We start from the raw sequence: 23,833 nt of genomic DNA on the forward strand, positions 1-23,833 counted from the left end.
GTAAGTAAGGGTTATAAAATAATGCATGGGAACGGGGTTCAATAAATAAATAAATAACATGGAAACGGAAAATCACAAGCTAAGCAGCATATATCTATTGGAACAAAATAGATTTATGTAGAAGAAACTGAAAAGAAAGAAAGAATAAAATGAATAAAAAAAGAAAAGAAAGGGAAGACAAAACTGAAGATACGGGTATTATACGGGTTACTAAATGAAACGGGAGCAAAATAAAGAAGGAAAGAAAGAAACTAATAAGGAAACGTAAGAAAAAAAGCTAAAATTAAAAACTAATCAGGAAATATAAGAAAAATGAAGCCAAAATAATGAAAACAGAATTAAATAAATAAAATGGAAACGGAAATCACAAGCTAAGCAGCATAAAAAAGAAGCGAAAAGGGAAACGTAAGAGAGGACAGATTTAGAAAATAATGGTAATGCGGTTAGGCCTAAAATAAATAAATAACATGGAAGCGGAAAATCCCAAGCTAAATAGCAATTTTTTAATGGGAACAAACTAGACCCATGTAGAAGAAACTGAAAAGAAAGAAAGAAAGAAGCTAAATGGAAATGCAAGAAGGAACAGGTTTAGAAAAATAAAATTTACCTTTTCAATGATTCTACCTTTTCAATAATTCCTCCTGTTTTAGTGATCGCTCCCATTTACTCATCTAGCGGGGACCCGCGCGAAGCGCGGGTATCCCGCTAGTTAGGAATATTGCAATTTTTAGCTAACCGAAGTTCAATGCAGAATAATATCATATGTGTTCTCAACAACTGGACAATAATTTGAACACTAAAGTGGTTTGTAAGCATAATTTGCAATAAAATGCAAAAATTTCCTGTAGGTTTGGCTCTTTGAAATTTTTTTATTTTTAGTTTGTTTACCAATTCATGGAAATGACATAATTGTGCTGGAGAGGACATTTGTTAAATTGCAAACAGAATCGTGGATACAGGCTTGCAAAAATGCAACAAATACCAAATCATGTGCCACCTTGGTAGAAGGAAGACCACTCTTCCTCTACAAATTTCACATTCTATGATATAACCCTTCTTATTTCAACAATTAGTAATTAACTTCAGTTCTGGAGAGGACAAATTTTAACGCTGGAACTGTGGTATCAAGAACAAGTGGTCTACTGTATGTAAAATAAATGAATTCCTCAATCAGTGCCCTGTCCCATCAATTGGTAATATAACACAGATTATACAGGTAGGGTAAGGGTTTATATTTCCTCTTTAATGTTAACAAAAATGGAGGCATGAATTGGAGAGGACACTCATTTTTTATTTAACATAAAATGCCAATTTTGCAAGAATCTCTGAATTTTAACATTTTTGCACCAATTTTCACCATTCAACTTGCATGATGTTCCACACATATCATATTTTCATTGCAACAAGCACATTGCCATAGAATGTACCTAATTTTTCAAAGAATTAATTCAGAATACATGGGCAAAATGAAATGGGACTCCAAAATTGGGTTAAAATGTACCTTTTGGCAATTTTTTATACAAAAAATAGACAGAATTCTGTAAAAATGCTCATGTAGCTTGTAGTTTGTGGCATACTTAGAATTAAGTTAATAACACTGCATTATCACCCTAATTATATCAACCAGATATGATAAAAGCCATTTTTGTGAACGTGTCATTTATAATGAAATAGCCCTATTAATCTATTTCATACAGTGGCGTAGGGCCTACCATGGCCGCCCCAACCCCGGGGGGGCTGAAGAAAATTAAATTTTGCTGCCCCTTCCTCAACAGCCCGAAAAGGTTGACCCATTTTATTCGATTGTTTGAAAAAGTGAAGAGCAAAAAAAAAAAAAAAAAAAGATTTCAGGTGCTAGCACCCTAAAAGCAACACATTTTGATGTATAGCAACATTTTTTCAAAAATTTGTATGCTTTATCAAATTTTTCTGCCTTTTTATTTATTAATTCTTTTTGCCACCCCTTTGTTTTTTTTTTTGCCCCCTGTTTTTGCAGCCCTTCAATTTCGCTGCCCCTGATTTTACCCTGGGGGCTGGTGCCCCAAAGCCCCCCAAAATAAGCGCATGTCATACACGACAAGAAAAAAACACATAATTTTAACTTTTTTTATGTAACAAATTATCACTCAAAATGTTGGAAATTAGAACCAAATATAAACCCGCCCGAAAAATGAATCAATCCTATGTGACACTTAACACGCATGAAACACTGCCGTAGACTACGAGAATGCACAATATACACAATCAATGCATGTTTCATACTTTTCTGATTGGCTGCTTTGATAGGAGTGTATGAATGCTTTACGCTAGTTGTGCGTTGTGTAATGCAGGACTGGCGATGATTATGTGAATTTACGCGAGAAGTCTAGAGGCCCTCTTGTAAAACTTTTTCTCCATTTTAAGATATTATTTCTTTAATTTCCCCAACTAGGTGATACTGATGTCAACTTGATGTGAACTGTACAGTTGCAGCAACTGCTTTCAGGAGATGGTGGCTTTTAATGAGAATGTATAGTGATGAACTCAACAGTACTACTGGTGCAACAAAAAGCTGGTATGTACAATGAGTAACCAGGGACTGCCTTTTGAGGAGAGTGACATTCATGCATTTAAATTGGGATGCAGACAACCCCAGGCGGACAACATGATCTTTGAGGGCACCTTAAGTTTGTTCGGTTTTTATAAGGTGGAACAAATAAGACTTGTAACAAGAAACAACATGGTATTGATATATGTGTATGTAGAATGGCATGCACGCACTGCCATGCAGGTGGTCGCAAGCAATGCTTAAATCAAATGCTATTTGTGCGAAATTGACAATCTCCAATGTTAAGGCGTAAGGCTTTTTTTGTGAAAATTTTTTATCATAAAATTTACAAAGGCGGAAAAAAAGCGAATTTGACATTTGTAAAGCGGAAAATTTTGGGCTTTTTTTTATAGTTAGTCCTGACTCCCATCTCACACATGATGATGAGCTGATCATAGTTTAGCCTTTAGGCATGAATGGGCAAAATGCCAAATTGCAATACGTGTGCTACGTACACTACAGATGCACCACCATTGATCTCCAACACAACTCGCATGCCATACAAGTCACACACAGATGCAATGATCAAATTTTTATCTAAAAGGTGCGCAGTAAATCCGCAGTTTACTTTTGTGTGCAAATAAATGGTAAAACAATTTCCATAAATATATTTTGAATTGGTACCGCATTTAGGCCTCCCATATATGTAACTCTGGGTCTTTCAGCATGGAGCAGCCCAATTTCAGAAACCTGGAGGCACAGTGAAACATGCTTGTTCTTGTAAAACGCGTTTCTCCATTTTAATATTTTGTTTCTTGAATTTTCCCAACTAGGTGATACCAGTGATGTCAACTTGATGTGAACTGTACAGTTACGTTGCAGCAACTGTTTTCAGGAGGTGGTGGCTTTTAATCAGAATGTATAGTGATGAACTCAACAGTACTGGTACAACAAAAAGCTGGTATGTACATGTACTATGATTAACCAGGGACTGCCTTTTGAGGAGAGTGAGAGCATTGCTCTCTACTGCTCTCCTTGTAGTACTACACCCTGCCCAATTCTGTGCATATTTTTGCATTTTTCTCAAAAATTATAGTGCATTTGTGACAAGTAAGATATGTATATTATAGGGGCAAGGACTACAACTACTGCACTGGAAATTTTATTTCAGCACAAACAACAGTTGTGGAGTTACAGTCAAAAATGAGGAAAACCAGTATTTGATCAATAAATCAATAACTACTTGCCTTGAGTTGCTGAATTTTCAGTGCAGTACCGTAGTTGTACTCCTTGCCCGTATAATATACATATCTTACTTGTATCAAATGTGCTATAATTTTTGAGAAAAATGCAAAATTAGGCACCAAATTGGCCAGGGGTGTAACCCCTTAAATCTGATATAGGAGAGTGATGTTTGACATGTGAAACGGCTCTCCTTGAAGGCTCATGAAGAGCTATTTATTGCTCTCCTTCAAGTTCCAAAAGACAGTCCATGAGTAACTGCTATATTGGTTGATGAAAGGATTAGGCCATAAGGCCTGGCTTAGTAACTCAGGCCCCAAGATAGTAACTTCAAGCCCCAAGATAGTATCTGACTTAGTAGCATGGGCCCCTTATTAATAGTCAGGCCCAGGGTTGTCACCACGCTGGACTGGGCCGTCTGGCACTCACTAACTTGGGGTGTTTTTTTTAAGTTTTTTTTTTTCAATTTTTTTTTTTTTTATATTTCCGGAAGTGGATGATGATATTTCATCATAAAAAGAGGAAGAAATTTTTTTTTAGGGGGGTGGTACCCTCAAAGCCTATTCCCCGATCCCTAGCGTTCAACTAAAAAGATAGTGCGAGGCGCTAGAGCTTCGCTCGCTATGCTAACCAGTACTATTTGGGTCCTGGTGACAACCCTGGTCAGGCCCGTGCTACTAATTCAGGCCCAAAGATATTTTTTCTTTCTATGTCACTTTTGGGGATCTGTAGGTTGTTCAATATTAAAATCTAAATATTTTAATTGATATTTTGGTTATTTTTCTTTACAGATGAAATATGAACTTATTGGAAGGAACCACCTGCAGCAACAAGCTTAAGCAAGAGACAGGTAAATGCTCCATAGCTTCAACGGCACTTCAACTAAAAATCAAGCGAATTTAACTTCGAGGGGAAAACTATCGACAGAAAAAAGACATTGTCAACATATGGCTGTTACGGCCACGCCTACCTATCAATTAGGTTTAGTGGACTAGCTGGCTGGTAGCCACTAGCCATCACAGTTAATTTGGAACATGTTTTACCACACAGTGGAACTCATAATATATAATTATGATAATGTGGACTACAATTAAGTCAACAAATACTGGACACAGTGGTAACTAGGCGAGTTAAAAAAAGGCGAGTTAAAAAAAAGGCGAGTTAAAGAAAAGGCAAGTTACCCCCCCCCGAGATTAGGGTGTGGTTTTTTTCAATTACCCCCACAAAGTAAGCTAAAGATGAGTTACGACAAAGCCATCAAAGTCCCACCAGCGAGTTACGGCAAAGCCATCAAGTCCAAATGGCGATTTATGACAACACGATCAAATCGGCGAGCTACAGCAACGCTATCAAGTCCTGTAAGAGAGTTACAGGAATGCCGTAATGATGAATGGAAAATGGCTTTCACTATAGAAAAATTATCAAATTTGTGTACATCGTGGAACATACTCTTTGCGTGGCTGTGCGTAGTAAGCAGTTGTACGCAGATAGCCTCGCTAATATGGACGCGTGAGAGTAGCATTGTATGCGGCGTGTAGTTAGCATGATTAGTTGCGGAGTAACAAGCGTAGTTGAATGTTCCACAATGTACACAAATTTAATATTTTTCTATAGTTGAGGTTCATGATGATGAGAAAAAATCCATTTTACCCTAAATCAAATTGTAATCTTAACTTGCTGATAAGACTTGCCATAACTTGCTGATGGGACTTGCCGTGAATTTTAACTCATCGATGGGACTTGTCGTAACTCGTCTGCCAAAAATCTTAACTCAATGGCGAGACTTCCCGTATTCTCAGCAGGGATCAATCTTTAACCTCTGCAGGGACCAGGGGATATTAAACTTATCTGACTTGCCATTTTCTCTCGCTCTTACTCGCCCATTTTTAACTTGCCAATAACTGTCCCCTTAATTTACCCTGTTAAGCTACGTATGACTTTTGTACATGTATGTACCCATTTTACAGACTATGAATTATAGTAATAAATAAATAATAAATAACCTAGAAGAGAGGGATGTGGTGTAGGTTATACATGTACCTGTATGTATTAAACAGTGGACAATAATTAGATAATGTTAATTTTCAATTTTAGTGATCCTAGCATCCTCTTTTTATATCATTTTAGGTAGATATCCCCCAAAAAAGGTTATTCCCAAAATTGCAGTTGATTCCAATTTTGCGTTTGAGCCTGCGTGATTGTATGTATTACACTGCTCCATAGACAATGTGTTGTAATTTTGTTCTGGTGTACCAGAACATAATTCAAATTTCATGATATTTCTGCTGAACAAATTAATCTGCAAGAAATTCTTTGTACATAAACATGATGTTGCCAGAGGTTTCCAGTGGTATAAAAATCTTTTTTGAGAAAAGTGGGGGGGGTATGATGCTGTGGATCACAATCACAAAATGCCTTACTTCCAAAAGCAGCAATTTCAACTGCACTGACTACGGAGCCCCAGTGACATGGAAGAAAAAATCGAGGTCCGGCTTAGTAACTTGGGTCCAAGATAGTAACTCGGGTCCAAGAGTAACTTCGGGTCCGAGATAGTAAATTGGGGCCCTGACTAGTAGTTTTGGGGACCCGAGTTACTATTTCGGAGCACGAGTTACTATCTTGGCACGAAGTTACTAAGTTGGGCCCCAAGTTACTATCTTAGACCCCGAGTTACTAAGTCGGGCCTCGAATTACTATCTTGGACCCCGAAAGTTACTATCTCAAGGCTATCTCAGACCCGTTTTTTTTCTTCCATGTCACTTGAGGGCTCTGTATAAATCAGCACAGTCGAAACCTAGATTTCGCCTTGGTTTGCAAGGATCAAAATCCATCCTAGTCACTGCACTTACTGTATGATACAAAGAGAGATTTTGATTCTCGCTTTTGAATCTTACAAGAATCATTACGAGAATCGATTCTGTGATGCTCGTTGAAATCTAGGCCCTGACAGTGATGAGTGATGTACAATTTCATGAAAAGGTGTTCAGAATTGGCTAGGCCTCTTTGGTCATAGTTTATTAGGGTTGCAGATTGGACAAAAGTTGGGGACGTGGCAACTTTCAAAAATAAGTAAACTGAGTAATCTGGATATCAGGTACTTCATGTTAAAAGCAGTTTTATTTCCTCCAATTTTTTTATTGATTTTTTATTAATGCAACTTTTCTTAGTGTATTTTTCAATTAAAATAAATTGATGTTTGTTTAAACATTATTGACCATATCAAGTTGTTATCCTTTTTTTTTCAGTCATGTGTTAGAAAAATAAAATGAAAAGAAATATAACATGTGCCGGTATCTGTGTGTTTTCAGAACTAATCAATATTTGATGTATTCGGTGATACGTTTTCCAGTAAAAAAACACAAACTTGTAAATGTTAGAATTTATAAAATGAAACACAATTTTTCATTAAAAGAATTAAAATGTGCATGCCTTCTGGTACGTCTTACCCCGGACTTTTACCCTCAATTTTGTTACCCGCCTCCGCTATTAAGGACTGGTTTTATTCCCCTTTTAGAACCCAATATTTTTGATCCCCACATTTTACACCCCACCAAAGAAGTCATGAACACTCCCTAAGAACATAAGGTCATGAAGACGTGTTTACATGAAAAACTCTGCCAAAAAGAAAAACATTTTAAATGTCAAAATATTTTTTTTTTTTTTTAAAGTTCAAAGTTGAATTTATTTATTAAAACGTTGAATGCCCTTTATATAAACCCGATTTTTTTGCGGTTGCTTTTGAGAAATCTTAATGAAGGCATAGGGCAAAATTCTGCAATCAGTTTTGTTGAAATATTTAGAGACTGATATGAAACAACATCCCTGGACCCTGGTTGAAAGTAGTAGGACTACAGCGTGATTTTTTTTCTGGGTTTTGGGGGAATCAGTTAAAGTGAAAGTCGAGAGAACGGCATTTTGTGATTGGTTTTCTTTTAAACCAAAAAGTAAAAAATTTATTTTGCAAAAGTATAAAAAGAAAGTCCCCAAATATCACAATTTGTGAGCGTAACAAGCCAAAATTCAAGTTTTTAACTTTTGGTCTAAATAAGAAGGTCCAAATCTGGGGTCCAAATTTTAGGAAGAAAGTCCACTACTAATAATGGTAATAAGAAGAATATTAAAGAATAAGAATGATAATGATTTGCGGCAATGAAAGTAAATTGAAAACAAAAATATTAAACTTAAAAACTTAAACTGTTGCTTTTCCAAAAATCCCCGCAAAAATCAATTAATGCTGTCTATACACCGCTGGCTGCAGTTATGATTGTCCAGATTTCGACAATATGCAAGCTATGACGCAAACTCATTACTTATTCATGACATAGTCTCCTCAACCCGGGCCTCAGCTGCAATGGTTTGAGCGGAACAAAACTGGCGGTGTTGGAGACTATGAGAAAAAGTTTCCTACTGCGCATGCTCATGGAGCCAGAATTCTGGCTCCAGACGAAAAAAGTGCACCAAAATTTTTCATGTTACGAATTCAGGCCCTGAATAAGGCAACGTGAAGGATTGTGGGTAATATAAAGACGCCGCAATTCTGGGCCTGGAAGGATTCAGGCTAGCACTGTCTTGCGACATTTTCTTTCTTTAAAAATCACGGTTAAATTCGTGCTTTTACTATCTTCTGTATAGCTTAAATTAAATTGATATGGTGTAATTTTTGTCTCCGATTGTGCTATCTGCTGGAGATCAAGTAAACATTCAAGCAGTTAGGTTTGCAGAGTGTTTTGACATTATTTTGAAAATGATGTAGGCCTAGTCCGTACGTCATACAAAGCGTAAAACGGATGCGCGAATAACGCGTGGCACCAAAGTCGCGCGTTTTTTTCTATGCAATCGCTCGCGCCATTCGATCAATCTGCAGTAAATAGCAAGTCCAGCATGCGAAACAAAATAGCAGCATTGACTAAATAAAATGACAATACTGAAAAACTTTTGTTCACAATCCTAGTCAGAATATTATTAAATTAAAAAGTGTATACGACATCATTTTGTTTATTTCAATCAATATATTTCTGCTTCATGCGCTAAAGATAGCTCAAATTTAATGCATTTTGTTATTTCATGTAGGCCTAACGAAATAAATTGATGTTTTTACTGATGTAATAGTGGTGCTATCCACTAAATATAGAGAAACAGGCAGATGCGAATTAAAAAAAATCGGCATTCGGCCTATATGCCAAGATATAAAAAAAAAATTGGGAAAAAGAGGTTAAAATAGAGAAACAGTCAGATGCGGAAAGTGATGAGTCTGTAATATCGCTTTAAACTTTCAGATCGGAACTAATGTATTAGAAAGAAAAATTTCGCCGCTACATGATGAAGTAAAATTTAGAGAAAATAATGTAAAACATTACTTCTAGAGTAGAAAGATGCAATGAATCGGGATGAGATTCTAAACATGTAAATACTATCTTCAGTAGATATAGCGAAAAAAATCCTAAAACGCGCACGGTTACTCTGCGCAAATTAAATCATTATTTTTATGTTATTTGCTTGCTATCTTCTGAAGATAGCAATTTTGTCAGCTTCGTCATTTTAGCATTTCTTTATAGCTTTGCATTCGGCCTAATGCCGATTTTTCTCTAAGCGCGGAGCCCCGGTCAATGCAGTTTTGCCTTTTCGTTCCTTACTGAATCATCATCTACAACGCGTGTTATAGGCAATGTTTTCTTTTTTTTTCTTTTTGAATATTATTATTTTTGATGTTTTTGCTTGCTATCTTCTGAAGATAGCAATTTTGGTCAGCTTCGTCATTTTAACATTTCTTTATAGCTTTGCATTCGGCCTAATGCCGATTTTTCTCTAAACTAGCAGCCCCAGTCAATGCAGTTTTGCCATTTCGTGCCGTACTGAATCATCATAGCGCAGCCCCGGTCAATTAGAGAATAAACGATAGGAATTTTTGTTTTTACTTTCCTTTATTGTCAAACTTTCTTACCGTTTTGTATTTTATAAAAAAAAAAAACTTGAGTAGATAGCGGAAAAACAAACAAGCAAACAAACAAAACACATAAAAAACGAACTTTCCTAACAGATGTGTTCTAATTTTTGTGAAATATTTTCTGGTGTTTTATTAGGCCCGCAATGCTATCTTCAGAAGATAGCCGTTTGCGGGCGCGGCGCGTTCCGAGAAAATGATGCAGATCGTAAATGATGCATGCCGTAAGTAGGCTCGCGCGTATTCACAGAAGATGATGCATGTCGCAACGGGTGATTTGCAAATCGCACCGTAAATGGTATCTTGGGTAGATAAAATACAAACAAACAAACAAACAACCAGACAGACAGACAGACAAACAAACATGAAATATAAAAAAATATACCAAATGATCTTTCTGACTCGTCTCATGCTAAATCTTACGATTTCCTTCTTTTTTGTATTATTTCATTAGGTTTAAAAATGCTATCATCAGTAGATAGGCCTAGCAAAATATATTCAACCTTTCTCAATTTCTAAAATGACAATACTGAAAAACTTTTATTCACAATCCTAAGTGCACGACAGCATTTCGTTTATTTCAAACAATATTTTGCTCTTTTGCTATCTACTAAAGATAGCTCAAATTTAATGCATTTTGTTATTTCCTATAACGAAATTAATCGATGTTTTTACTGTTGTAATAGCGGTGCTATCTGCTAAAGATCGAATTAAAATTTCTTTAGCGTTATGATATTTTCTCTCGATAGGCTTATAATTTTGTTACATCCACGTGTTTTTGCTATCTATTGAAGTGATGCCTAATTCAGATTAAATGGATGTTGTCATTTTGTCTTTTCAACGAGGTATCTTATTATTTTAAAGCCGTGTTAGTGGTGAAGACAAAGAAATTTCCAATAATTATGACGGTCAAAATAAACGGGATTTTTAAGCAAGCTGGAAATAAACAGGTTTAAAAGAAATCTTCACTGCTTGAAATTTCAATTTGTACTTCAGTAGATATAGCACCGGTAGGCCTAATTATATTGTATAATATCAATATATCTCGATCAGGAGCACACAGTTCTATGAAATTCATTTTATTTGATGCAATCTTCAATTTGACATTTTTACCGCATCCCGTGATTTCTAAGCTGTTGAAAACTTAATTTGAGATTTTACATCGATACATGATTTGCGCGATTAGTCCGCCAGAACAGCCTGGATTTTTTTTTCTTCACATAATTTCATAAAAACCATCTCAGGTTTAATATAGCATCAAGAAACGTATCTCAGACACACATTGACTGAAAAAATTAAACAAATAAGCTCAATTTCGACGTATTACGGGGCCTATTTTACGGGTTGCACTTTTTGATTGAGAAATCTTTTAACGTCAGTGGTGTGCCTCCTTATCTCGTTCAGCAGATAAAGACGACAGCCAACTACGCATTTAAATGTGAGCTATCGGCAGTTGATAGCAAAAACACACGAATTCAACATACGCAAAATTAAAAACAACAGATAGAGAAATCTAATAGCTTTGTTTCAGCGTCATACGATATTCCGTTCTTGAGATATTTCAATTTTAACATTCACCGTGCAAGTCAATGCATGAGCTTAATAGACACGGGGTACCAAAATCGAGCAAATTACGGCACTGTCTTGCGACATTTTCTTTCTTTAAAAATCACGGTTAAATTCGTGCTTTTACTATCTTCTGTATAGCTTAAATTAAATTGATATGGTGTAATTTTTGTCTCCGATTGTGCTATCTGCTGGAGATCAAGTAAACATTCAAGCAGTTAGGTTTGCAGAGTGTTTTGACATTATTTTGAAAATGATGTAGGCCTAGTCCGTACGTCACAAAGCGTAAAACGGATGCGCGAATAACGCGTGGCACCAAAGTCGCGCGTTTTTTTCTATGCAATCGCTCGCGCCATTCGATCAATCTGCAGTAAATAGCAAGTCCAGCATGCGAAACAAAATAGCAGCATTGACTAAATAAAATGACAATACTGAAAAACTTTTGTTCACAATCCTAAGTCAGAATATTATTAAATTAAAAAGTGTATACGACATCATTTTGTTTATTTCAATCAATATATTTCTGCTTCATGCGCTAAAGATAGCTCAAATTTAATGCATTTTGTTATTTCATGTAGGCCTAACGAAATAAATTGATGTTTTTACTGATGTAATAGTGGTGCTATCCACTAAATATAGAGAAACAGGCAGATGCGAATTAAAAAAAAATCGGCATTCGGCCTATATGCCAAGCTATAAGAAAAAAATTGGGAAAAAGAGGTTAAAATAGAGAAACAGTCAGATGCGGAAAGTGATGAGTCTGTAATATCGCTTTAAACTTTCAGATCGGAACTAATGTATTAGAAAGAAAAAATTTCGCCGCTACACGATGAAGTAAAAATTTAGAGAAAATAATGTAAAACATTACTTCTAGAGTAGAAAGATGCAATGAATCGGGATGAGATTCTAAACATGTAAATACTATCTTCAGTAGATATAGCGAAAAAAAAATCCTAAAACGCGCACGGTTACTCTGCGCAAATTAAATCATTATTTTTTATGTTATTTGCTTGCTATCTTCTGAAGATAGCAATTTTGTCAGCTTCGTCATTTTAGCATTTCTTTATAGCTTTGCATTCGGCCTAATGCCGATTTTTCTCTAAGCGCGGAGCCCCGGTCAATGCAGTTTTGCCATTTCGTGGCGTACTGAATCATCATCTACAACGCGTGTTATACACAGCCGTTTTCGCCAAACGTTTGTCAAACAATTGTCGAGCACAAACGTTTGTCAAACATTTTCGTAAACGCCCACAAACGTTTGGCAAACGTTTTGATCGCTAAATGTTTGTCAAACGTTTGGCGAAAGCGGCTATGTAGGCAATGTTTTTCTTTTTTTTCTTTTTTGAATATTATTATTTTTGATGTTTTTTGCTTGCTATCTTCTGAAGATAGCAATTTTGGTCAGCTTCGTCATTTTAACATTTCTTTATAGCTTTGCATTCGGCCTAATGCCGATTTTTCTCTAAACTAGCAGCCCCAGTCAATGCAGTTTTGCCATTTCGTGCCGTACTGAATCATCATAGCGCAGCCCCGGTCAATTAGAGAATAAACGATAGGAATTTTTGTTTTTACTTTCCTTTATTGTCAAATTTTCTTACCGTTTTGTATTTTATTAAAAAAACCTTGAGTAGATAGCGGAAAAAACAAACAAGCAAACAAACAAAACACATCAAAAACGAACTTTCCTAACAGATGTGTTCTAAATTTGTGAAATATTTTCTGGTGTTTTATTAGGCCCGCAATGCTATCTTCAGAAGATAGTCGTTTGCGGGCGCGGCGCGTTCCGAGAAAATGATGCAGATCGTAAATGATGCATGTCGTAAGTGGGCTCGCGCGTATTCACAGAAGATGATGCATGTCGCAACGGGTGATTTGCAAATCGCACCGTAAATGGTATCTTGGGTAGATAAAATACAAACAAACAAACAACCAACCAGACAGACAGACAGACAAACAAACATGAAATATAAAAAAATATACCAAATGATCTTTCTGACTCGTCTCATGCTAAGTCTTACGATTTCCTTTTTTTGTATTATTTCATTAGGTTTAAAAATGCTATCATCAGTAGATAGGCCTAGCAAAATATATTCAACCTTTCTCAATTTCTAAAATGACAATACTGAAAAACTTTTATTCACAATCCTAAGTCAGAATATTATTAAATTATAAATTGTGCACGACAGCATTTCGTTTATTTCAAACAATATTTTGCTCTTTTGCTATCTACTAAAGATAGCTCAAATTTAATGCATTTTGTTATTTCCTATAACGAAATTAATCGATGTTTTACTGTTGTAATAGCGGTGCTATCTGCTAAAGATAGAATTAAAATTTCTTTAGCGTTATGATATTTTCTCTCGATAGGCCTATAATTTTGTTACATCCACGTGTTTTTGCTATCTATTGAAGTGATGCCTAATTCAGATTAAATGGATGTTGTCATTTTGTCTTTTCAACGAGGTATCTTATTATTTTAAAGCCGTGTTAGTGGTGAAGACAAAGAAATTTCCAATAATTATGACGGTCAAAATAAACGGGATTTTTAAGCAAGCTGGAAATAAACAGATTTAAAAGAAATCTTCACTGCTTGAAATTTCAGTTTGAACTTCAGTAGATATAGCACCGGTAGGCCTAATTATATTGTATAATATCAATATATCTCGATCAGGAGCACACAGTTCTATGGAATTCATTTTATTTGATGCAATCTTCAATTTGACATTTTTACCGCATCCCGTGATTTCTAAGCTGTTGAAAACTTAATTTGAGATTTTACATCGATACATGATTTGCGCGATTAGTCCGTCCGCCAGAACAGCCTGGATTTTTTTCTTCACATAATTTCATAAAAACCATCTCAGGTTTAATATAGCATCAAGAAACGTATCTCAGACACACATTGACTGAAAAAATTAAACAAATAAGCTCAATTTCGACGTATTACGGGGACTATTTTACGGGTTGCACTTTTGATTGCAAAACCTTATAACGTCAGTGGTGTGCCTCCTTATCTCGTTCAGCAGATAAAGACGACAGCCAACTACGCATTTAAATGTGAGCTATCGGCAGTTGATAGCAAAAACACACGAATTCAACATACGCAAAATTAAAAACAACAGATAGAGAAATCTAATAGCTTTGTTTCAGCGTCATACGATATTCCGTTCTTGAGATATTTCAATTTTAACATTCACCGTGCAAGTCAATGCATGAGCTTAAGGTGGCTGTGTACTCTCAGACATGCATGTAGTAAAAGTGCAATAACTTTGTAATTATTCGCGCAAAACATATAAAAGTATACATTTTATGAAGGCAAGACATCAATAAATCTTAATATAAATACAGATTTGGGGTAAAACAACAATTTTGAAGAAAATCACAAAAAGTGAGTTTTTGGCAATATTTGTTAGGTACATCATAACAAAAAAACACTCTTTCCAAAATATTTTATTTTGTTTTTAGCTCAATCTTGAGGCTCCATTCCAAAACGGTTTTTTATTTTTTTGATATTGGCCTTATTTTTTGAGATATTGACCATATAAGGCATCAAAATGAACTTTTAAAATTCAAAAACGCCTATTTGCACAAAATGATGCCCAAAATCGGAAATAGACCAAAATATAAAAAATGAGAAAACCGTTTCTTGAGTCGATCATGCTTTTTACGATGATCATATTTGCTTACCTATAGATGCTGTATTTATTGAGTTATCGTGTACCTAAATCGTCATTTTACCGAGAAAATGAACATTGAAATAATGGCCGTTGAAGTTTAAAGTGGTCACATTTTGCACTTTCATCGAATCTCACAGGAGAATGCGACAGTTTTCGTTTTGTAACTTATATTACGTGAACATCGGGTAAATCCACAGCCCCTTGAGAAGTTTGAGCGAAATCCATTCATAACTTGATATTTAAATCGGGGAAAGAACTTGAAAAACCCACATTTTATCAGCTAAAACGGAGCCATTTGACCACTAGGTTTTTGTGAAATCAGTGCTTCCGTGGTGTTTCCATAAGATGCGCCGCGCATTCAGATAAGCGTCGCGTATGCGTCGCGTATTTGTGCGTTAACAAATTGCGCGATACGCAACGCGATGAGTTGTTGCGCGCGTGTACCTTGCTGGTACAACAAAGATTTTCTTTCCTTTTCAATTTCAAACACGAGTGGAATAGTGAAATAAAATCCTTAAAATATTGCAGTTGGAGTTTACAAATCTTGATTTTCATTCCTTGTATTTATAAAAAACATAATAAGGTACAAACATATCATAAAAACTCAATTTTGAGAAAGAAACAATGGCTAGAGTACACAGCCGCGTTAATAGACACGGGGTACCAAAATCGAGCAAATTACGGCATGTCTTGCGACATAAAAATCACGGTTAAATTCGTGCTTTTACTATCTTCTGTATAGCTTAAATTAAATTGATATGGTGTAATTTTTGTCTCCGATTGTGCTATCTGCTGGAGATCAAGTAAACATTCAAGCAGTTAGGTTTGCAGAGTGTTTTGACCATGGTTTTGACATTATTTTGAAAATGGTGTAGGCCTAGTCCGTACGTCATACAAAGCGTAAAACGGATGCGCGAATAACGCGTGGCACCAAAGTCGCGCGTTTTTTTCTCTACGCAATCGCTCGCGCCATTCGATCAATCTGCAGTAAATAGCAAATCCAGTATGCGAAACAAAATAGCAGCATTGACTAAATAAAATGACAATACTGAAAAACTTTTGTTCACAATCCTAAGTCAGAATATTATTAAATTAAAAAGTGTGTACGACATCATTTTGTATATTTCAATCAATATATTTCTGCTTCATGCGCTAAAGATAGCTCAAATTTAATGCATTTTGATATTTCATGTAGGCCTAACGAAATAAATTGATGTTTTTACTGATGTAATAGTGGTGCTATCCACTAAATATAGAGAAACAGGCAGATGCGAAATTAAAAAAATCGGTATTCGGCCTATATGCCAAGCTATAAGAAAAAAATTGGGAAAAAGAGGTAAAAATAGAGAAACAGATGCGGAAAGTGATGAGTCTGTAATATCGCTTTAAACTTTCAGATCGGAACTAATGTATTAGAAAGAAAAAAATTCGCCGCTACATGATGAAGTAAAAATTTAGAGAAAATAATGTAAAACATTACTTCTAGAGTAGAAAGATGCAATGAATCGGGATGAGATTCTAAACATGTAAATACTATCTTCAGTAGATATAGCGAAAAAAATATCCTAAAACGCGCACGGTTACTCTGCGCGAATTAAATCATTATTTTTTATGTTATTTGCTTGCTATCTTCTGAAGATAGCAATTTTTTTCAGCTTCGTCATTTTAGCATTTCTTTATAGCTTTGCATTCGGCCTAATGCCGATTTTTCTCTAAGCGAGCAGCCCCGGTCAATGCAGTTTTGCCGTTTCGCGCCGTACTGAATCATCATAGCGCAGCTCCGGTCAATTAGAGAATAAACGATAGGAATTTTTGTTTTTACTTTCCTTTATTGTCAAACTTTCTTACCGTTTTGTATTTTATTAAAAAAACCTTGAGTAGATAGCGGAAAAAACAAACAAGCAAACAAACAAAACACATCAAAAACGAACTTTCCTAACAGATGTGTTCTAAATTTGTGAAATATTTTCTGGTGTTTTATTAAGCCCGCAATGCTATCTTCAGAAGATAGCCGTTTGCGGGCGCGGCGCAATCCGAGAAAATGATGCAGATCGTAAATGATGCATGCCGTAAGTAGGCTCGCGCGTATTTACAGAAGATGATGCATGTCGCAACGGGTGATTTGCAAATCGCACCGTAAATGGTATCTTGGGTAGATAAAATACAAACAAACAAACAAAGAACCAGACAGACAGACAGACAGACAAACAAACATGAAATAAAAAAAAATATACCAAATGATCTTTCTGACTCGTCTCATGCTAAGTCTTACGATTTCCTTCTTTTTTGTATTATTTCATTAGGTTTAAAAATGCTATCATCAGTAGATAGGCCTAGCAAAATATATTCAACCTTTCTCAATTTCTAAAATGACAATACTGAAAAACTTTTATTCACAATCCTAAGTCAGAATATTATTAAATTATAAATTGTGTACGACAGCATTTCGTTTATTTCAAACAATATTTTGCTCTTTTCCCAGCAAACACAAAACGTTTTCGACATCATTCGCAAAAGGTTATAAAAGGTTGTCAGAAAACGTTTAAATGTCGGGTTATATAAAGGGTACATTAATGGTATAAAACGTTTTCATAACATTAAATAACATTTGTTGGTATTGACTGCACAGCAAACACAAATGTTTTGCAGAAAACATTTAAATGTCGGGTTATATAAAGGGTATAAAAACGTTTCAATAACATTCCCAAAACATTTTTGAAAACTTGGTACAAATCATTCTAAACAGAATGTTCTTTTGGGGTTGAAAAAATATTTTGCAAAAAATGTTTGCCCAAAATATTTACAATAACGTTTTTGAAATGTTTTCAAGACCTTTATATAACCCGACATTTAAATGTTATTAAAACGTTTTGTAAAAAAACATTTTAAGAACATTTCTGTGTTTGCTGGGTGTAAATATTTTAACATAATGTTATTTAAGTGTTGACAAAATATTTGGCCAAAAATGTTTGCAAAAATAGTTTACAATGACATTTCGAAAACATTTTAAAAATATTGTTGTAGTGTGTTTTCATACATAACGTTTTAAAACGATTTCATGACCTTCATATAACCCGACATTTTAATGTTATTAAAACGTTTTTACCTAAACCCAAACCCAAAATATAACTTATTTAAAACGTTTTAAAAACGTTTTTGTGTTTGCTGGGTTGCTATCTACTAAAGATAGCTCAAATTTAATGCATTTTGTTATTTCCTATAACGAAATAAATCAATGTTTTTACTGCTGTAATAGTGGTGTTATCTGCTAAAGATCGAATTCAAATTTCTTTAGCGTTATGATATTTTCTCTCGATAGGCCTATAATTTTGTTACATCCACGTGTTTTTGCTATCTTTTGAAGTGATGCCTAATTCAGATTAAATGGATGTTATCATTTTGTCTCTTCAATTAGTGGTGCTCTACTGAAGACAAAGAAATTTCCAATTTTTATGACGGTCAAAAATAAACGTTTTTTTAAGCAAGCAGGAAATAAACAGGTTTAAAAGAAATCTTCACTGCTTGAAATTTCAATTTGAACTTCAGTAGATATAGCACCGGTAGGCCTCATTCTATTGTATAATATCAATATATCTCGATCAGGAGCACACAGTTCTATGGAATTCTGTGCTCAGCAGACAAAAATGAAAACATCATTTTATCGCATCCCGTGATTTCTAAGCTGTTGAAAACTTAATTTGAGATTTTACATCGATACATGATTTGCGCGATTAGTCCGCCAGAACAGCCTGGATTTTTTGTTCTGCACATAATTTCATAAAAACCATATCAAGGTTTAATATAGCATCAAAGAACCGTATCTCAGACACACATTGGCTGAAAAAATGAAACAAATAAGCTCAATTTCGACGTATTACGGGGACTATTTTACAGGTTGCACTTTTTGATTGCGAAATCTTTTAACGTCAGTGGTGTGCCTCCTTATCTCGTTCAGCAGATAAAGACGACAGCCAACTACGCATTTAAATTTGAGCTATCGGCAGTTGATAGCAAAAACACTTGGCACGAATTCAAGGGTACATGCCACCAAATAGCTTTGCATAGACTTTACGTGCAAAACAGGGGTCACGTTTTAGGCTATAAGTCGAGTTACGTCTTACTTTGAAATATATATTTGATATCATTTTAATCAGAACAAAATTCTGCATAACATATCTGAAAATGACACCATATTTTAGGTCTACTTTTTGAGAAAAATAGCGTTATATAAAAAGACCCGATTTTCCCGTGTTTACGTCTGACTGCTAACCGCGTTTTGACCTCGTGTGTTCATGCGCTCATCATCGTAAACATCACTCAAATTTTCGCGTTTTCTGTTCAAATTAGTAGAGATCACATTCACAAGTTCTAGCAAAACACGATTTGCAACACTAAAATTGTTAATATTGTACCGATTTTGCACATTTTTTATGCAAAGTTGGGACTATAGTCGTGATAAACTTTTACCGGAAACCGCTTCACACGCGGATTTAGTGGTATGAACCCTTGAAGAGGCTAAAACATCGTTTTTAGGCCTTGAAAATGATTTTGTTATCTTTTTCACTACATTTTGAATTAATTGTAAGAAATTTTGGGTTATTTTCTTTCATACTTTAGACAGGATGCCGATTTCAAGCACAAGCATGATAGCCGACAATTGCCATTTTTCGTCATTTTGATGCACATGAATGCACAATGGTTGCTGATTTGCTATTTTCATGAAGATATTAATTGATGTTAATAGTAAATGTTCTTTGAACATCTTTTGCAAGTGCATAACTTCAAAGTTAAAACATTCTCAGTACCTGCAGAATATTTTAAAAGACAAGAAATGTCAATCAAGTAGGCCTACCCCCCCCCCCCCCTCCATCGTCACTTTTAATCCGTTTTGTCCAAAAAGCAAATGTAATGAATGGCTATTTGAAATTAAATATTAATATAAATTAAACTTTGAATGTTATAACAATTTAAAATACTGGACAGTGGTATAAATAAAGCAAACTAGAAACTTAAATATCTTAAATCTAATTTTTTATGTAATTTTATTAAAATTGAAGGCCAAAATTTGAGTTTAAATGACAAAAAAAATTGGTTAAAAAATAACAATGAAATTGACAAACTTCTTTGTAATTTAAACACCAATAAACAATGTTTTCAATATTTTGAAACTCTTCTTTATTCATATCAAAAGGTTTCAAACTTCTACCAAAATCGGAACTTTTATTAAATTGGAAGCAGGCCTATTCGCGGCAAACGCACATACAGCGAAAAACCTGGTGGCGTCCATGAACGCACTTGTTGATGTCCCTCCTCTTTTCTTCGCGTGCATTTTAAATAGATAAAGACGCGCGGAAAACGCATGGAATTGCTCCTTAAAGGGTACATGCCACCAAATAGCTTTGCATAGACTTTACGTGCAAAACAGGGGTCACGTTTTTAGGCTATAAGTCGAGTTACGTCTTACTTTGAAATATATATTTGATATCATTTTAATCAGAACAAAATTCTGCATAACATATCTGAAAATGACACCATATTTTAGGTCTACTTTTTGAGAAAAATAGCGCTATATAAAAAGACCCGATTTTCCCGTGTTTACGTCTGACTGCTAACCGCGTTTTGACCTCGTGTGTTCATGCGCTCATCATCGTAAACATCACTCAAATTTTCGCGTTTTCTGTTCAAATTAGTAGAGATCACATTCACAAGTTCTAGCAAAACACGATTTGCAACACTAAAATTGTTAATATTGTACCGATTTTGCACATTTTGTATGCAAAGTTGGGACTATAGTCGTGATAAACTTTTACCGGAAACCGCTTCACACGCGGATTTAGTGGTATGAACCCTCAACATACGCAAAATTAAAAGCAACAGTGAAATCAAAAAGGCCTATTTTTAAAAGGAAAGAAAAAAAATAGAAAGAATATTGCTATTTTCAGTATAGGCCTAGAAGCTCCTAGATAGCAACACTGAAAAAGAAATAAACATATAGGCCTAAGACTCCCCAAACGTCACAATTGTGTAGCATGTGGGGGAACTTAGGCCTATCTTCTTTTTGGACATAAATTTGTACTTGTGAAAGTTATAAATCTCCCAGTCTGCAGAGTCATACAGTCCAATAGAAGCTAACTTAATCTGAGTTAGACGACTGGTTTGAAAATCAAATAATAAATTTGGACTTAGGCCTATAATACCCAAATTAAAATAACAAAATTCGATCAAGTGGGTTTGAATCTAAAAGGATAATTTTATTTATTACTTAGGAGAGTAGACCTATTTTATGATCCTAGCATCATCTTTTTTTTTTAATGTCGGCCTAATGCCGCGCTATTTTTAAACAAACAGGAAAAAAGAGGCAAAAATAGAGAAACAGGCACATGCGGAAAGTGATGAGTCTGTAATCGCTTTAAACTTTCTGATAGGGACTAATGTATTAGAAAGAAAAAATTCGACGCTACATGATGAAGTAAAAATTTAGAGAAAATAATGTAAAACATTACTTCTAGAGTAGAAAGATGCAATGAATCGGGATGAGATTCAAAATGCTATCTTCAGTAGATAGAGCGAAAAAAATCCAAAACACGCACGGGTGCTCTCCACGAATTGAAAAATTGGCATTCGGCCTAAGTACCGCGCTATTTAAAGTCATAGGCCTAATGTACGATCTTATAATATGAATTTGGTTAATTTTTTTCAAACCTGATTTTTTTGCATATTTGTAATGTTTACACATGTCACAACTTGCATCTAAATGGAATCAGCCAAATTTGTTGTGTTTGTAGGTAAACAGAGCAAAGTTCGACATAAAGTCATAATTCAAGAAATTATGACTTTATGTCCGCCCATAGAACTGCGTGTGAAACGGCCAAAATAACAAGCAGTGTTTCTTTCACGTTACCTCGATATTTCAGCTCAAAATGGACAGAAACCATTCCCGATCATTATTACTAGTATTATTTCAGTATTTTGAGTACATAATGACAAATTTAAAATTTGAAGGAAATCGTACATTAAGCCTTTAAAATTAAAAAAAAAAAAAAAAAGGGGGGGTGGGACAGAGGTAAAAATACAGAAACAGGCACATGCGGAAAGTGATGAGTCTGTAATAAACTAAACTTTCTGATCGGGACTAGCTGGGACTAATGTAGGGTACCTGCAGGTAATATGGGACCATTAAGGACGTTTAGCTTATGTGCATAAAAACTATAGAAGATATGCCCAAAAGAGATTGTTATGATGAACAACCTGTCCTTTAAGATTAATAAAACAGGCAATGTTATCTTGTTTTTATGTTTGTTTGGACGCTATGACGTCAAAATGACGTCATCGTCCAAGTGTCCCATATTACCTGCATGTGCAGGTAATATGGGACACTGTGTTATCTCTATGGTGAAAATCAAAATGTTCAGAAAATCACTCTTTTGTTCTAAAAACATTTTTGTTACATGATTTTGAATGTTAAATGCAAATTTCAACAAGAAAATTCAATTTTCTAAATAGTTTTGCTTTTCGCATTGACAATGCACACAATTTCCTATGTGTCCCATATTACCTGCACTCATTCAGTTGAAAATCAGAGAAAGTAATCATTTATAAAAGGAAAGTGCCACTTTTCAGTGGAATTTTACCTGCTGATAAGCTTAACCCATCACCTAAAGATCATAAAAAGTGACAAATGCACCTCAGTACCAGAGTATTTGGATACACAATCATAAAATGTGGCGTCATTGATTTTATATCAGGCCAAAAAAACGACGTAAATTTTTGGGCAATTTCACGCTTTTTGGCATTGATTTCCAAGAGTTTGATACACAGACTCCAAAACTGCATTTCTAGAAGCACAACTGATGTCTCTAAACACTTAACAAATCAACTTAAAGTGTGTACCTTCTCTAAGCTACTTTTTGTTAAAATGAAAACAGGTGTCCCATATTACCTGCTGTCCCATATTACCTGCACCTACCCTATTAGAAAGAAAAAATTCGCCGCTACATGATGAAGTAAAAATTTAGAGAAAATAATGTAAAACATTACTTTTAGAGTAGAAATATGCAATGAATCGGATTCAAAATGCTATCTTCAGTAGATAGAGCGAAAAAATCCTAAAACGCGCACGGAAACTTTCTGATAGGGACTAATGTATTAGAAAGAAAAAAATCGCCGCTATCGATATGATGAAGTAAAAATGTAGAGAAATAATGTAAAACATTACTTTCAGAGTAGAAATATGCAATGAATCGGGATGAGATTCAAAATGCTACCTTCATGCTTGCTTTAAAAACGTTTATTTTTGACCGTCATAAAAATTGGAAATTTCTTTGTCTTCAGTAGAGCACCACTCGTTGAAGAGACAAAATGACAACATTCATTTAATCTGAATTAGGCATCACTTCAGTAGATAGCAAAAACACGTGGATGTAACAAAATTATAGGCCTATCGAGAGAAAATATCATAACGCTAAAGAAATTTGAATTCGATCTTTAGCAGATAACACCGCTATTACAGCAGTAAAAATGTTGATTTATTTCGTTATAATACAAAAAAGAAGGAAATCGTAAGACTTAGCATGAGACGAGTCAGAAAGATCATTTGGTATATTTTTTTTATATTTCATGTTTGTTTGTCTGTTTGTTTGTTTGTTTGTTTTTTTGTTTTTTATCTACCCAAGATACCATTTACGGTGCGATTTGCAAATCACCCGTTGCGACATGCATCATCTTCTGTGAACACGCGCGAACCCACTTACGGCATGCATCATTTACGATCTGCATCATTTTCTCGGAACGCGCCCGCAAACAGCTATCTTCTGAAGATAGCATTGCGGGCCTAATAAAACATCAGAAAATATTTCACAAATTTAGAAAACATATGTTAGG

The 23,833-nt window shown here is 34.9% G+C and overlaps 1 long non-coding RNA gene across 1 annotated transcript; it reads left to right on the forward strand.

The window, feature by feature from the left end:
• The first annotated feature begins 1,765 nt into the window (after positions 1 to 1,765).
• On the forward strand, positions 1,766 to 5,280 carry LOC140146180 (uncharacterized). Its single transcript, XR_011858199.1, has 4 exons — positions 1,766 to 1,784; positions 2,432 to 2,554; positions 3,361 to 3,488; positions 4,561 to 5,280. It is a non-coding gene; the product is annotated as an uncharacterized lncRNA (long non-coding RNA).
• The last annotated feature ends 18,553 nt before the right edge of the window (positions 5,281 to 23,833 follow it).

This window comes from Amphiura filiformis, chromosome 2, assembly GCF_039555335.1.
Source record: "Amphiura filiformis chromosome 2, Afil_fr2py, whole genome shotgun sequence".
Classification (NCBI taxonomy): domain Eukaryota; kingdom Metazoa; phylum Echinodermata; class Ophiuroidea; order Amphilepidida; family Amphiuridae; genus Amphiura; species Amphiura filiformis.